Source organism: Antedon bifida, chromosome 6 (genome assembly GCF_963402885.1).
Source record: "Antedon bifida chromosome 6, ecAntBifi1.1, whole genome shotgun sequence".
In the NCBI taxonomy this organism is placed as follows: Eukaryota; Metazoa; Echinodermata; class Crinoidea; order Comatulida; family Antedonidae; genus Antedon; species Antedon bifida.
The window spans coordinates 756,075-771,054 of NC_136231.1; the positions used below are offsets into that span (position 1 = coordinate 756,075).

Consider the following 14,980-nt stretch of genomic DNA (forward strand, 5'->3'; position numbering starts at 1 on the left):
GGGCTTTGTACTGTAGATAGTTTACTATTGCATGCAACGGATCATATTTCATGTTTTATTAGATAATTGTGAAATATTACAACTTTTAGAGAGGTAGTTGAAGTAGATGATGGGATTATGTTATACGATTATATGACAGGGTTGTATGATAGGTTATAAGGTGTTGATAATACTAGTTATCAGGTATTGTTTGTAATATTCATTTTCCTTGTGATTTGCATACCAGATGGCTGTACATCGCAAATGAATATTTTTATTGAGAAAAGCAACAATTATGTAAAATATATTAACTACTGACATTTCGAGCTAGTGCTGAATAGTAAACGTTTTTTTTTAATACATATGTTTGTGTAAATGTCACACGCTATTTGTTGTAGGCAATTAATGTGTTACCCAGGCTTGTTTTACTACGTAGACATATTTACCTAACGAACCAACCTTTGTACTATCTTTGTACAAATCAATACATACTTTTCAAAGAAACAATTTAGATTTACTTTTTCCAGTTTGTTTTGGTTTGTACTATGACGGAACAACACAAGGATGTCGTACATGCAAAAAAAGCAATATTGGCCAATCAATAGCGACAGTCCAAATGATCCGTCAGTTGTGATTGGTCAAATTACTTGTGGTGTGTATGCCTTATGTCCTAATGTGAACCAGACCTTACCTTTATGTTTTATGTGGATGACGTGTTAGATGCACACACTAATATTTTGTATGATTAATAAATAATTCTTGATTTTATCAGGTTCAAGTAGATTGTGTACCCAGACCGTTACCTAGACTAACGATTTAGATCAATCTGTCAATACTGTTCAGTCCTTTAAATCAAGGAAACCCTACATTTGTTAAGACCATGATTCATGTTATGGCCTGTAACTAAGGTAGAACATATACTTAAAGAAAGTTTTAATGTGGACAGCCTTCCACAAAATAATGGCACCATACTTAGGGCCTGTTCAGACCTACGGAGATATGCTTTTCTATTGTACGCGGTGTACAACTCCATATCTGAACCAGGAAAAGATTAGTGGAAGCCACCTCTAACGGCAATGATATTTTTTTCGTTATGGCAACTCAAGGTACAAGATTATTGAATGACGCTTACGATACGAAAGTCATGCATCCAAAATGTTAACTTCCATCCAATCAAATTTACTCCTGCATTCAGTTTCTAACGAAAGTGTTAGTTTATTGAGTCTGAACACTTTTCTGTTATGACGCTAATTATAATATGACATGGATCTGAACATAACCTCTTAGCACTTTCTTCTATTCCATTTAGATGCCAAAACTTTGCTGTTTGTAGACCTTACTTGCCAGCCAGCCTGACATATCTAAAACTTAAATTAATTTCTAAATAAAGAAACATACAACTATAAACATGTACAAAATATTTTAAATTCATATCATCTTTACAAAATGTCAATATTTGAAAGTTATAGTATTAAAAGTTTTAACTATTTTGATTGTTAGACACACACAACTAAATCAAATACACACCACATAATGAAGCAATTTGTTGCAACTCAATTTCTCTACAATCTTGCATACCTGAAATTCTTAAGTATCAAAAATATGTGAACTTTACCATCATGGTTCAAACTCATTATTATAAGCTCTATTTAGAATTCAGTATATGATATCTTTTCAAAATGTATATTAATGTATGAAATTTATGATCTTCCAACTTTTTTTTGGAACCAATAAATAAGTCTCCTTAGGTTCTTACTTACAAAATAACAATTGGTATTGTATGTATCATTCTGCGAAATCAATGATAATGATAGATAGTAAAGTTTAGCACTTCATTTTACAATTTTTAACATTTTAAAATGTTCATCCCCCTCCCCCACCTTTACTACAGGTATTTTTAGTGATATTAATGTGTTTTAGGGGTTTTATTTTCTATTCTATATAAATGAAATGATATTTGTTCTGCAACATTGTTCTAACCTTTTAAGCATTCTTAAATTTACAGTATGTTCTCATCTGTACAATGGTATCTGGATTGCTTCTGGTTTGAATTCATTAGAGCAGCATTGGAGTATGACATTGACTTTTTATGTCATTATGTTTTTATTCAGTTGTTCTTGGATTTATCTCAATTCAATGAATATATGATGATTTACAAGCAGGTTAAGGTTGTACATTGTTCATATCATGTCAAAGCCCTTTGTGTTATGAGCTATACAGATTATAATAATAAATCTGTATATTTCATAATGTTGTACCATGACTTTATTTTGAATATTGGATAAGAATTTGTTTTCTTCCAGGAAAAAAATAACCAATGAAATTAAAAGGAATAAAAAAAAAACAAGTGCCATTGTTCTTGTATGAACCATTTGTTTACTTAATTTACTGTGATACTGAAATTAAAAGACAGAAATAAATAGATAATCAATTATATTAACTTTATCAACAAAATAATGCACCCTAGAACAACAAGCTATTAGAACAGTTTATTGCATTTCTGAATTTATTTCTAAAATAGTATTACACCAATGATGAATTTGTTAAGACACTAGAATTGGAAACGTGTTTATTGTACTAAAATTCCTTTTTGAACAATAATTTTATAGGAAACTGTTATGTTGTAAGGTGTCACCTTAAAAATTCACAGCACAAGGGTTGAATTAAAATAGAAATTGAACAATAAGTGAATAGTACAATAATCATAAAGTTACAGTTTTCGGGACAAGTGGGTTGATTCCCTCACTTATTGGTCGGGACAAGTGGGTTAATTCCCTCACTTATTGGTCGGGACAAGTGGGTTGATTCCCTCACTTATTGGTCGAGACAAGTGGGTTGATTCCCTCACTTATTGATGGCAAAAAGTTATGATAAAAACATTATACTCTATGATAATGGAGTAAGAATGTTTAAATGCATATTATGTTTTGATTCACACAATACTCCTCTCTCTGAGTCTGAGTCCAGTTTTCAAAACGTAACTGCTTCAGTGGTTGTACCAGAACGTAAAATATATAAACTCGTATTTCTTACTGACGAAAGTCTTTTACTCTCTCATAAGGAAGCATAATGTGAGCGTTTTGACACAAAGTATAACTATGTTTTGACAATAGGTAATAAAATGACATCCGGTCACATAGGTCCCCCATGCATTCAACTTCACCTTCTTAGGCTAAAGCCCTCAGTAGCTGCAAGGCTAAACGTAATGCAGGTCATGCTGCCTATTGGCTACTCCATAGTTGTAGAGGTAATCAGCTAAATGAACAAGATGAATTCGGAAATTTTAAACAGGTGTTCACAGGATGACTGTTACAACAGGCTGTAATGTTATAACACTTTTTTTTAACTTATTGGAAAACTTTACAAAAATAAAGCCTTCCTTGCCCAAATTATATAGCTAAGATATTTAACAACTATTTCTTATTCAATTACTTTTGTTTTTATCGCGCACTTGGCCCATTATTGTCTTTCTGTGGACTAAAAAAAACTGGAAAAAAAATAAAGCCTTCCTTGTCCAAATTATATAGCTAAGATAGTTACGGTAACAGCTACCGTATTTCTTATTCCTTACTTTTATCGCACACTTGGCCCATTATTGTCTTCAACACATGCAGACATCATCTCAAAGTAAACCATTTCAATTATCAGACATGGTCTATAAACTTTGTACAAACATCCGCCACTTCTTGTCAAGTCAATATATTTTGGCCTAGTTTCTTTGTATTTTTAGCTAAACCAGTCTGTGCTAAAACCATTTACCCTGTTCTGTAAAGTTAACCTGTAGGTAGCCAAAATGTAAGTTTTCATTACAAATACCATAGAGGGCAGTAGACTAATATCATTTTAAAACAAACTGGATTAAACAGAATCTGACTTGGTTATGTATATGGCTGTTATATCAATTACCTTCTATCTTCACACTTAAATTTACCTGGAAAATCAATAATTCCGAGAGAGGTTAAACCATTTAGCATGATTATTTGACATCAGTTGGAATATGCAGTATTAAAGGGGAGATGGTAGATGGTCAATTCATTGCTTATAGAAACATGAGTGATTAATAGACAAATTGACATCTTACAATTGTCTTAGTGTGTGACTCATGTGTTTTACATGATTTGTAAATACTATTCACAAAGTAGTATTACTAGTCTAGTGTTTTACAGTACATTATTTAAATGTTTTTGTTTGCCTTTTTTTGTTATCCTTGTGTAAATGTAAATATGTATTAAATTGTAAAATTTTGATAATCTTTTTAGCTATAACAATTCAAATTGCTTGATAATTTCAATAGAAATGAAGTAATGTTTTTAATGAAATTAATATTCTAAGCAAATTATTGTGTATACTGTATAAATTGAAACGTTTTTACCATATCTATATCATTAACCAAACTCTGTAGGTACTATCTCTTCCTAAACCATGAGGCAGATACTTTCACAAAGGGGTATCTTCTAAATTTCCTGTGCTTTCTTAGAAATGGCCGAACTTACCACATTTTCGTTTGGTAATTCTTAGCCATCTTCACTTCACACATTCATTTCACAGAGAGGGCAAAGATGAGGGATATCTTAATTAAATATATTATACACTATGAGAAAATATCCTCCCTCACCCTCTCCACAATTCAATCATTCACGGTCAGTAGCAGCATTTGCTTGGTAGAATACCTGAATAGTAGTAGTAGTATAACTATAACAGAACTTTTAATTCTGTGCAGATCAAATCGATACATCTTCATCTTTGACCATTTTCAGAGGTTTACTCTAGTCTCATTTGAGACTTAGAGAATGTAGTAGAAACAGTTAAAACCCTTTGAATAGGTCAGGAGTGAACCCTGGACCTTGGGATTGGAAGGCAAGCATGTTAGCCACCAAGCTACAACTCCACTATTCATATATATATTTGTGGAATTCTCTATAATAATCCTTTTAATAATCTTTTTAATAATCATTTTTGTCCATGTCTGTTGTGATGCAGTGCATTATTCAATTTGTTTGATCAGAACATTATTTATCGGGCCTTGTCTTTTGAAAATTATAGGTGTGCTACAAATTGCACTCCTCAATACATTCAGGGGTGCTGTAGGTGTGCTGTTTGTATTTTGGTGTGTAGAAGTTTACCAAATTTAAGCGTGTTGTAAATCGCACTTTTCAAGGGCAGTTTAGGAGTGTGTTAGGCGAGTGATCGCACTCGCTCGCCTTAAAAGACAAAACATTATTTATCAGTGATAAAACATTTGTAATGTAAGGGACTTTTCCATTTAATATCTTACATTATCTATTAGTTATTAATATCTGATGTTACACAATATGAATAATAAGTATACATTATCTATGATACGTATCTTTAAGTTTTGAATGTTTTATTGATACTAATGATACAGTCAAATGTTTTACATACACTCCGTAATCAATACGGTAGTTGAAATAATAATAATAATAGTCTGTTCTTATATAGCGCATATAAGCAAGCTCTCAATGCAAAAAAAAAAGAAGAAACGTTTAGATTGTAAAAAAAAAAAAGTATTTTTCTATGTTGTTTGCAGAAACAAAGTATAAAACAATGTTTAAAAAATTATACACAAAGAATTTAATTAAAAAAAAAAAAATAAATAAATGAAATAAACACTTTTACAGACCATTTTGTAGTTTTGAAAAAGTTTTAAAATTATAATATATTTTTCACTTTTTTGGGTTTTGGATAAATATTTTTTCCCTATTCAATTTTTAGTCAAAGTAAATACTAATTATTTGACCTAATGGTCTATTCAACAAAAACATTTTGTTTTTCAGGGAGATAATGACAACTACATTGTTATCTTAAAAAAGAAAATGCTTTTCATAGTATAATTTTAATTAATTGTTTGTGTTTGTTACATGTATTTTGTGTACTATTTATGATTAGGTATCATATGAAAGTCAATAACCGCGACGCCACATCTAAGACTTTAAAAGACTGTACTAAGCAAATTGATATTAATACTCGTAGATACCACATCTTATTGTTATTAGATATCTTTGTTTTCTTTGTTTGGATTAGACATTGGAATCAGGGATGAAATTATTGCTGAGCCCTAGAGGGGTGTGTTCATAACAAACCAAGTCATCCCACATACAAACCATTAAGGTCTTTAAAAAAGAACAGTCAGCCAAATGCTTTTATTTTTTGTGATTTTGTGTCTTAACATAAAAAAAATATATATTGTTTGAAGGTTTGCATGGCGAAATTAAATGTACATGGTGCATCGCAAACTTTATATCAATAAATAAAAGTTCTCTTATGCATACAATTGCTATTACACATTTCATTGCTTAATTACAAAATATCCCAAAAGACAAATCTAGATTTGATCAATTTTTTGGTTAGTCAGGTTGGGTGCAACATATTTTTTTTAAGTAATTGTAAAGTATGTTATAAGTATATTTGGGAATGGGTACTAAAATAAAAATGAATCTCCTAGAATACACAAGCATTATTTATATAATTAAATAATATATCATGATTTAAAATTGATTGAACTTAAAAATATACTTCTTGGAAGAAGAAACTTGGTACTCACACATACTGTACTGCTACTCAGGCCTTAATATGTAGGTAAAATGTGACTTATTTATGAATATACATTGAAATAATTAAACAAAATTACTTTAAACATTTTAACAAATACAAGTCATTACAAAAATGTTTATTATAGTACTTTAATAAGAGTATTGTTTTCTCATTTTTATGTTGTGTAAACTGATATAGATATCAATTGTAGTCTATCAATTTTTACGTGAAAAAATTGTTGAAATTCTGCATTAGTAATTGGATGTTTTCTTCTCATTTGCTTCGAACATGCTGCACACGCATCATACGACTGTTTACATATTCATTGCAAGTGTCTTTTAAACAGCTTTGGTAGAGTCGGTTAATGGTTTAAAATCCTTTCTGAATCTTAATAGCAAATGCACTCAGGGTAATAAAATACAATCGTCCAGCAATCTACATTTTATGGTTGTTCCATTATTTCTGTTCGTTTAGAATTGCACACGAGGGCGTGTAGTATTCTTGTTAACAATAAACGCAATAACAACTGTGTCTATCAATTGAAAATATACTTCAACTTTGTTTTCTTTATTCATTTTAAAATAATTAATAATCATTGTAATGTTTTTTTCTATTTGGTGGCCTCTGCTATTTCTAAGACTTATTGTGACCACAATCCATATTTATAAATATTTAAAGATTTATTAACAAGATTATGTGTTATTTGTGGAAACTAATAAACAACATCAACAACAATGTTTATTGAAAAAACTATTTGCATCAAACAAAATAAAAAGTATATAATCAATGACAGATCGTTGTTAATGTAAATTATTGTAAAATTAAAAATTGCAAGATTTAATATGTGAATAACATAGTATGTATTTTCTTTATTGCTTGTGTTCTTTCTTCACAGCTTGTTTTTTTATGTTTTTGCCACTAAAAATAGCTAGTTCCCTATGCAATTCCCATCAAAAGGAAACTGGGAGTGCCCATGTATTTTCCTATTTTGTCCAGTCATGGTTAGTGACGGAAAGGGCAGGGAATCAAGTTAACATACTGTTTGACTCAAATTATTTATAAACTAATTTCAATCCTTGTATTATATTAAAAAGTAACAGGCACATCGGAAACCTCCAATTAAAGTCCAAAAAACAACCATGTTCAATTAAAAACCACCTACAATTAAAGTGCACCACCTCAAATTAAACATCATTTATTTTAAAGATCACTTACAAATAAATATAGCCTCCAATTAAAGACCACCTCCAATACCATCTCAAATTAAACACCATTTTTTAAAGATCACTTAAAATTAACTACAGCCTCCGATTAAAGACCACTTATAATTAAATACACTTCCAATTAAAGACCACCTCCAATTAAATACCATTTATTTTAATAAGGACCACCACCTCCAATTAAACCCCATCTCCACCTCCTATATTAAATACCTTTTCCAATTATGCACTACCTCTAATTAAAGGCCACGTCCAATTAAAGGTAACCTCCAAATAAACACTGTCCTAATGCTAAAACCACAAGAAACGCACCAACCCAAAATAGTTAGAAACATCAAATGTTATTTTTATTAAAATAATAATTTATATTTCACAAAAAAATTTATTATCATTTGAGAAAAGGTATCGAAAAAATGATATTAAATAAAAGAAGTAAATACAGATGATACAGGCAAGATTCTTATTTTTAAATATAAGGAAATATGTATTTTAAATGTTCATAATAATAATGTATTTTTATTGTCCTTACATTAGTTTATCTAATAATTTCAGATATCAAACCAGTTTTAAGATTAAGCTTTAAATTATATTAATGAAATTGCAAATAAGTCAAAACATTAAAATGCCATACAAATTATTCTGATTTCATTGTATAATTTTTGTAGACTTATTCAAGCAGGCAATAGCGTTAGTAATTATATATTGGACTCGATTACCTGAGCCGAAATGCCTCAGATCATAATGAGTCCGTTACCATAGCAACTGTTGGCATATCGTCAACTTTGCTATAATAACATTTGTGCGTTGAAGGGGAATAGGTGTTGTTGATCACTCAGATGTAAACTATTTAGCTGATGTTTAGAAAATGAAATTTTTTTTTAAAGAATCATACTAAATGATGAGTTTAGATGAAGCATGTTTCTCATCCAATTATGAGTTTCTTTTTTGGCATTAAATGGATTTCAAAAGATGAAAAGTTTCTGATGAGTTGTGTTGTATTATTAAGAAGGAATAGATAACATCATAATATTAGTATAATAATTGTATTGTATTGTATTTTATGTGTGCTGTTTGTCTGTGGTGAACTTTGAGTTTACTGTTGGCTAAGAAAAGAAATAATAAATAGATAAAATTGTGATATTGGTGATGAAGATGAGAAATATTGATGGGTGATACTGATTAAAATGTGGTAATTGAATAGAATAGTGATAAAGATATTAAATCTTGATGACAATTAGTCATAAGTCATTATTCTTTGTGATGATGTTGATGAAGATAGAGGTACCACAATGCTGATGGTAAGGTGATAAGCATGGAAAGGTGATAACAATAGTGATAATGATAATAGCTGATAATGATATTGATAGCAATAGATGGTAAGAAGGATGATAAGATAATGATGGTGATAAGGATAGTGATGATATCAATAATGATAAGATTGGTGTAATTATGAATTTTGTTTGACATTTGTTTCTTTTTGCTAAGATAAGAAAATAAGGTCATGACAAAAACAATTTAAAAATGTCTAGTTCGAATACAATGATTTCAAGTTCAACGTAATTTATTTATTTACTTTCATAAACTATTACAAAAAATATAAATGATAACAAATTATTTTTAATTTTTTTACAGAAAGTTGAGAGAGGTGAAGAGTTAATAATACAGGCACAAAATATAAATAACACAAAATAAGTAATCACAATAATCTTACATTTTAGGCAAATATTAAAATCACTTTTTGTCAAACAATAATTTTTCTTCAAAATCAAGTTGACATCAATAATTACATTCATATAAACCACTAAATTGTGTTTGCTTTTTACAGCAAGGTCAGAATGCAAAAAGCTTTGATGGTTCTAGAATTTTTAAGTAGAAGAGAACCTAATTAATTGATTGTGAAGATCTTTGCATTCAAGTCTCCAAGGCGTTTTAAAATTCAGTAAAGGAAGTCTTCACATCCTCTGATTGGCTAAAATTATACTGGATAATAATGTTAATTTTACTTTATTGAAGGCTCTAGTTTACGTAATAACTGTTACATAACTTAAAATAGTAATTGTAGCAAATACTATGATGATAAGCGATTATTTATTGATTGGTGTTATATTTTTTTTGTATTTTATTGAATGTTGGTAAAATAATAAAAGTACAAAAATGCTGGATACCAGTCAATATGGTAATTGACAATATGGAAATCTTTATTATTATTATTAAGATTATTATTATAATTAATTGATATATTAAAGATGTATTGTCCCCCAAAAAACATGAAAAAAATGAAGATAATAAAATAAGACTTTTGTAGTTTTAATCAAGTTCACTTCTGTACAAAAAAAATTAATAAAAAAAAAAAAAATTTATTACAATAAATTCAACTAAAAACCCCAAATTGAATAGTCATAACAGACCTAGTATATCATTCGATATTGATAAAGTCAAATTAAATTAAAACCTTGTTAAATGAATAATAACATAAATATTTACTATCAAAACAATGAATACTCTAGATGAATCTTCAATCGGCATGGCCACAGCAGACAAATTATATTATTTGATATTGATAAAGTTAAGGTTTTTACAGGAAATCCTTAAATCAAATTAAATAAAAATCTTGTTAAATGAATAATAACATGCTTTACTATCCAAACAATGAAAATACCATAGATGAATCTTCAATCGGCATGGCCATAGATTTGTACACAGTATCCTGGGAATATTAGGCAATGCACTTCATGGTCTAATTATGGTACAATGTACTTAGTGTTATACTTAATAATAATATCATTCATCCCTAACGCACATTGTAAATTATGGCCCCTAGGCACTTTACATTAATACAAATATCAAGTGTGCCGAAGGATCACATCAGCAAGCTCAATGGGGAGTAATTCTACTATGTTGTAATAATAATTAGCCCATTGACATTCACGCCTTGCAGGTACATGCTAAATATTATAGATACAATTTCCTACCTAAAGACACATATTGCCATCTCATTTTTATTGACTACTTCAAAATCTGGCACCAATTAGAACTCAAATGTTATCACCAACTTTGTTTTTTTTTGTCATTCCAAAATGAAAATTATTCTAATAAAAAAAGGTGTTAAAATCAATTTAATTTATTATCTCTATAGTGTAATTAAGATGCCCTAAAATTTTATGATAGAAAACATTAAATTTAATTGCTACAAACAGCTTTTGTAGCAATGACTAAACTTTAATTATTTATTAAACACATTTTTATTAATTTTGATGGAACTAAAAAAAAGTTTTAAAAACAAAAAAAGATATATACTGTATTGTATGAAATTTAAAAAAAACAATAGACTGACCAAAATAAGATTTACATACATACCGTAATTTAGAATAGAACCTAGGGAAGAATTTAGCAATTAAATAGTTTTTAATATTAGAGAACATATTTTACTCTACTTTAAATGATGTAATTATTTCAGTTTGAGTGATTTTTAGCAACATATTTAAAGTTATTAAATTTCAAGCATGTTGTAATTCTTATCATGTTCTTCATGAAGGAGAAATCAAAATCATTTTGACCTTTAAAGAGTAGCAAAGCCAGAGGTCAAAGTAATTTAGTTATGGGTCAAGTTTCTAATGTCACTTGGTTGCCAAGGTGATAGCTATAGCACCACTATTGCATGTAGGGAAGATATGAACATAGTAAAGGAGCTTGGTGTCACAAGTTTGAGATGGCTGGCATTCTTTTAGGCTCTGTAGCTTTGTTGGAGGTCTGTGGTGTAGAAGTTAAGATATGTCTGGTGTTTCAAGGGGTAAAGGTTGCTTGTTCAATAATTGAATTTTGAAATATTATAACAATGACTTGGCACATGACTGACTTTTTATGCTACTACTTTGCATTGAATAAAGTCTGTTATAAAATCTTAGATATAATAAAAAATAAAAGTAGCGGGTTTATCTGTCCAATGGACGGCGATCATTTCAAGATGACCATTCTGGGACCCGATTATGACGTACAGAATATGTCCAAGAATTATGAAATTGGCCGTCGTAAATAAATTGGTCTAAAAAGCGAAATGGCTAAATGGGACTTAAAAGGTGCCGAAGCTCGAACAGCGTAAACATCAGTTATTTAGAAAAGATAGGGAAACAAATTTTGGGTTAGTGCTGTTATAATACAGAAATATGCAATTATATTATTTTATACCATTTTTAATGAATCATTTTTTTTTTTTAGCTTTACTTTGTTTTGTTAACTTAATTATTTGTTTTCCTTTTGTAATTTACCTGAATTCAGTATGTTTTTACAACCATCTTTAAAAAAGAAAAGAAAAATTAAATTCTTTAAATGCTAATTTTATATGCCTTTTTGAGTATTTCCTTCCAAACTTGTCACTTTTTAATTTATGATGCATTGAAAGTGTTTTCTGTTTTTAAAGTAATTTTTTTATATCTTCATTGTAAATGTTAATTAAGTTCGAACTAATCTGTTCTTTAATTATCGTCTAAGAAACGATTACCTTACAAAAATAAAATCATTTGTCATTTCTATATGAAATAAGATAATATAATTGTATGATGTTCTTTTATTCAAAATGATAAATTCTGTTCCACCCACTAGAATCAATATTTAATCACATAGTGCCTTGGAGTTTATGGCATTGACGTAGTAATATGAATTATGAAAATTGGTTGAAATGATTGTGCGTGCATTTACTCTTTGTCTTGTGTGTTAAACGGCCAATCAGCATTTCTCATTTATTAGAACATGCACAATAGTGTTTTAGATTACTCCATTATTGCTGTAGGGGACGGTACAATCTATTTTATACATATCTTTTATTGTTATTGTAATTTGTACGACAACTATAAAATTATGAAATATATCGACAGGAGAATTCTTTGTTATGAATTAATATTTTCTTTTACATTATGACGTTCAAATACAGATTATGTTATCTTGTAACATATTGAAAAACACAATATTCAATAATTACAGTATTTGAGAACCCATCCATAATACTAAGGTATTAAACCACTATCTTGTAAATTGAAGAAATCTTTAAAAATAAATTAGGTGTACCTGATCAATCTAGAATATTCTGTATTCCCTAAAATGATATTAATTTATGTGTTTGATATATTCAAATTATTGAAGTATGTTGATAGTAGATTTATTACTGATTCTGTTAATGAGTTTAGTAGATATCGCTGTCATAACGATACTTCATCTCATTAATTCATAATTATAAAATATGTAGTTCATGAAATAATAGGTTAATTAATTGTCTACATTATTGATGGCAACAATGAATTATTTTGAAAGTAGCACAGCACTTGATGGATATCTATGAGTGTGTGATAAATTACATTTTACAATGATTCTCCCTTCAATTAATGCCCCTTTCACACAGAGTTGTGAGACGGTAATATTGCGTAGTAATACACAAATGCTGAAATAAGTATTTTTCTATTGTTCCCATTCACACAATAAATAGTTGAAATTACTGCAGCATTAACTTTTATGTAATATTGCTGCAATTTATGTGTGAAAAGGTCTTTGTTAGTAATTAGATGTTGAATTAACCAAATAATTCATTAATTTAAATAATTCTATTTATAAATATTTCACTTATTTTAATCAATCAGATCAATTATATTTCATCTTTTATATGGTCCTGTGTCAAAAAATAAATGAGTTTCAGAAATTATTGGAATTTTGTTATTTTCTATTATTGAATGTTATTCTTAAATTGAAGTGATATTGGTTTAGTTTACCCTATTTATTAATGGACGGTTCCATAATTTATTAATTACATTGAAGATGTTGATGATGTATTTAGGTTTGTCAGTTTAAATCATAAGCGAGGTTGATAAGTCAGTGTAAACAATATGTTTCCATATGCTAAATATCTAACACAATTATCTAGACTTGTGGCTAATTGCTGTGGTTGCTAATTAATTTTGTTTACCGCGTTCAAACGAGTTGGCTACTAAAATTACTATCTATCCCTTTAATATTTATTACACATATAACAGGTTAAGATTTACTTATTTGTTTAAAAAAATTTTAGTTGAGGTACTCAAATTCATTTATAAAATATTTTTGAAAATCAATTTGGTCATCAGAATAGATTCAATATTTTTGTACAATTAACATTTTGCATACAATATAGTCAGCTTTTATTTAGATCAATAGAACATAAAAATAAATAAAAATATTTCTTTATTGAAAGTATTGAAGGAGTAATGTACTAGTTTTTTTCTGATTAATGAATTATAATAATTGGAGTAAATAAATTAAATTAAATTCTATTCGTTTGACTTATAATACATACTTTAATTTTCTTAAATTAAAATAAAAGATATTTAATTTTTACAATGCTTGTTGATTAATATGGCATTCAAAAAAATATACTTATTCATTGTTTTTGTCTTCTAATTAAAAAAAACAAAAACTGCAAAATTGATATTGCAAAATTCATTTGTCATTCAGTTTTTCACAATTTTCTTTTAATCTGTCTTGTACTTATAAAGGTGTAGAAAAACTTGAAAATGTTTCCAAATATACATTTTTAAAGTGCTTTATTAAAATGTAAAACTGACAACTTTAAAGAGCTTTAAGTCTTCATAGCAATATCAAAGGTTTGTTATTACTGTATTACACACATTTAAAGATAGAGAAAATGTTAAGTGGACCAACCATGACAAACAAATTAAGCCACTTTTAAAACATGCCTGCAAAGAGGGATGTGTTGACAATAGAGATTACAGGAACTTATTGAAATTAAAGCAAGTGACATTTGTTTACCAAAAGGTTTGTAGATTCTAATCCTAATCCCTGTTTAACCTATTCAGGTACTTAAATGCAACTTCTTATTAATAATGGCTACAAAGTCAATAGTTGTTTCTCTTGTTTTCTACATTTGATACAAATTACTAGTAACAGTGATATTTGCACCTGCAGAGGTTAAAAATCTTAACAACAAAAGTTGTTTTGCAATATATGATAATGCAGTTAAATACTGTAAATAAGGAATTAAACTGCAATATACACTTGATTTCTTTAGCTTTGTTTCATTTGTATGTTGTGGCTATCATATGGCTAAATGAGATATTTACTCTCAGTAGGTAACTCATTAAAACAATTATTATATAATAATAGACATTTACTTACAAGTGAGTTTGTAACTGTAATTTCCCCCACTATTATTCAACTTTAAACTGTCTCATTCGAGTAACACTTTTGGG

General features: G+C 28.6%; 1 protein-coding gene across 1 annotated transcript in view; it reads left to right on the forward strand.

Annotated features, from left to right (window-relative positions):
• Positions 1-14,980, forward strand: part of LOC144845835 (zinc finger MIZ domain-containing protein 1-like) — a 105,834-nt gene that overhangs the window by 44,361 nt on the left and 46,493 nt on the right. The window lies entirely within an intron of this gene.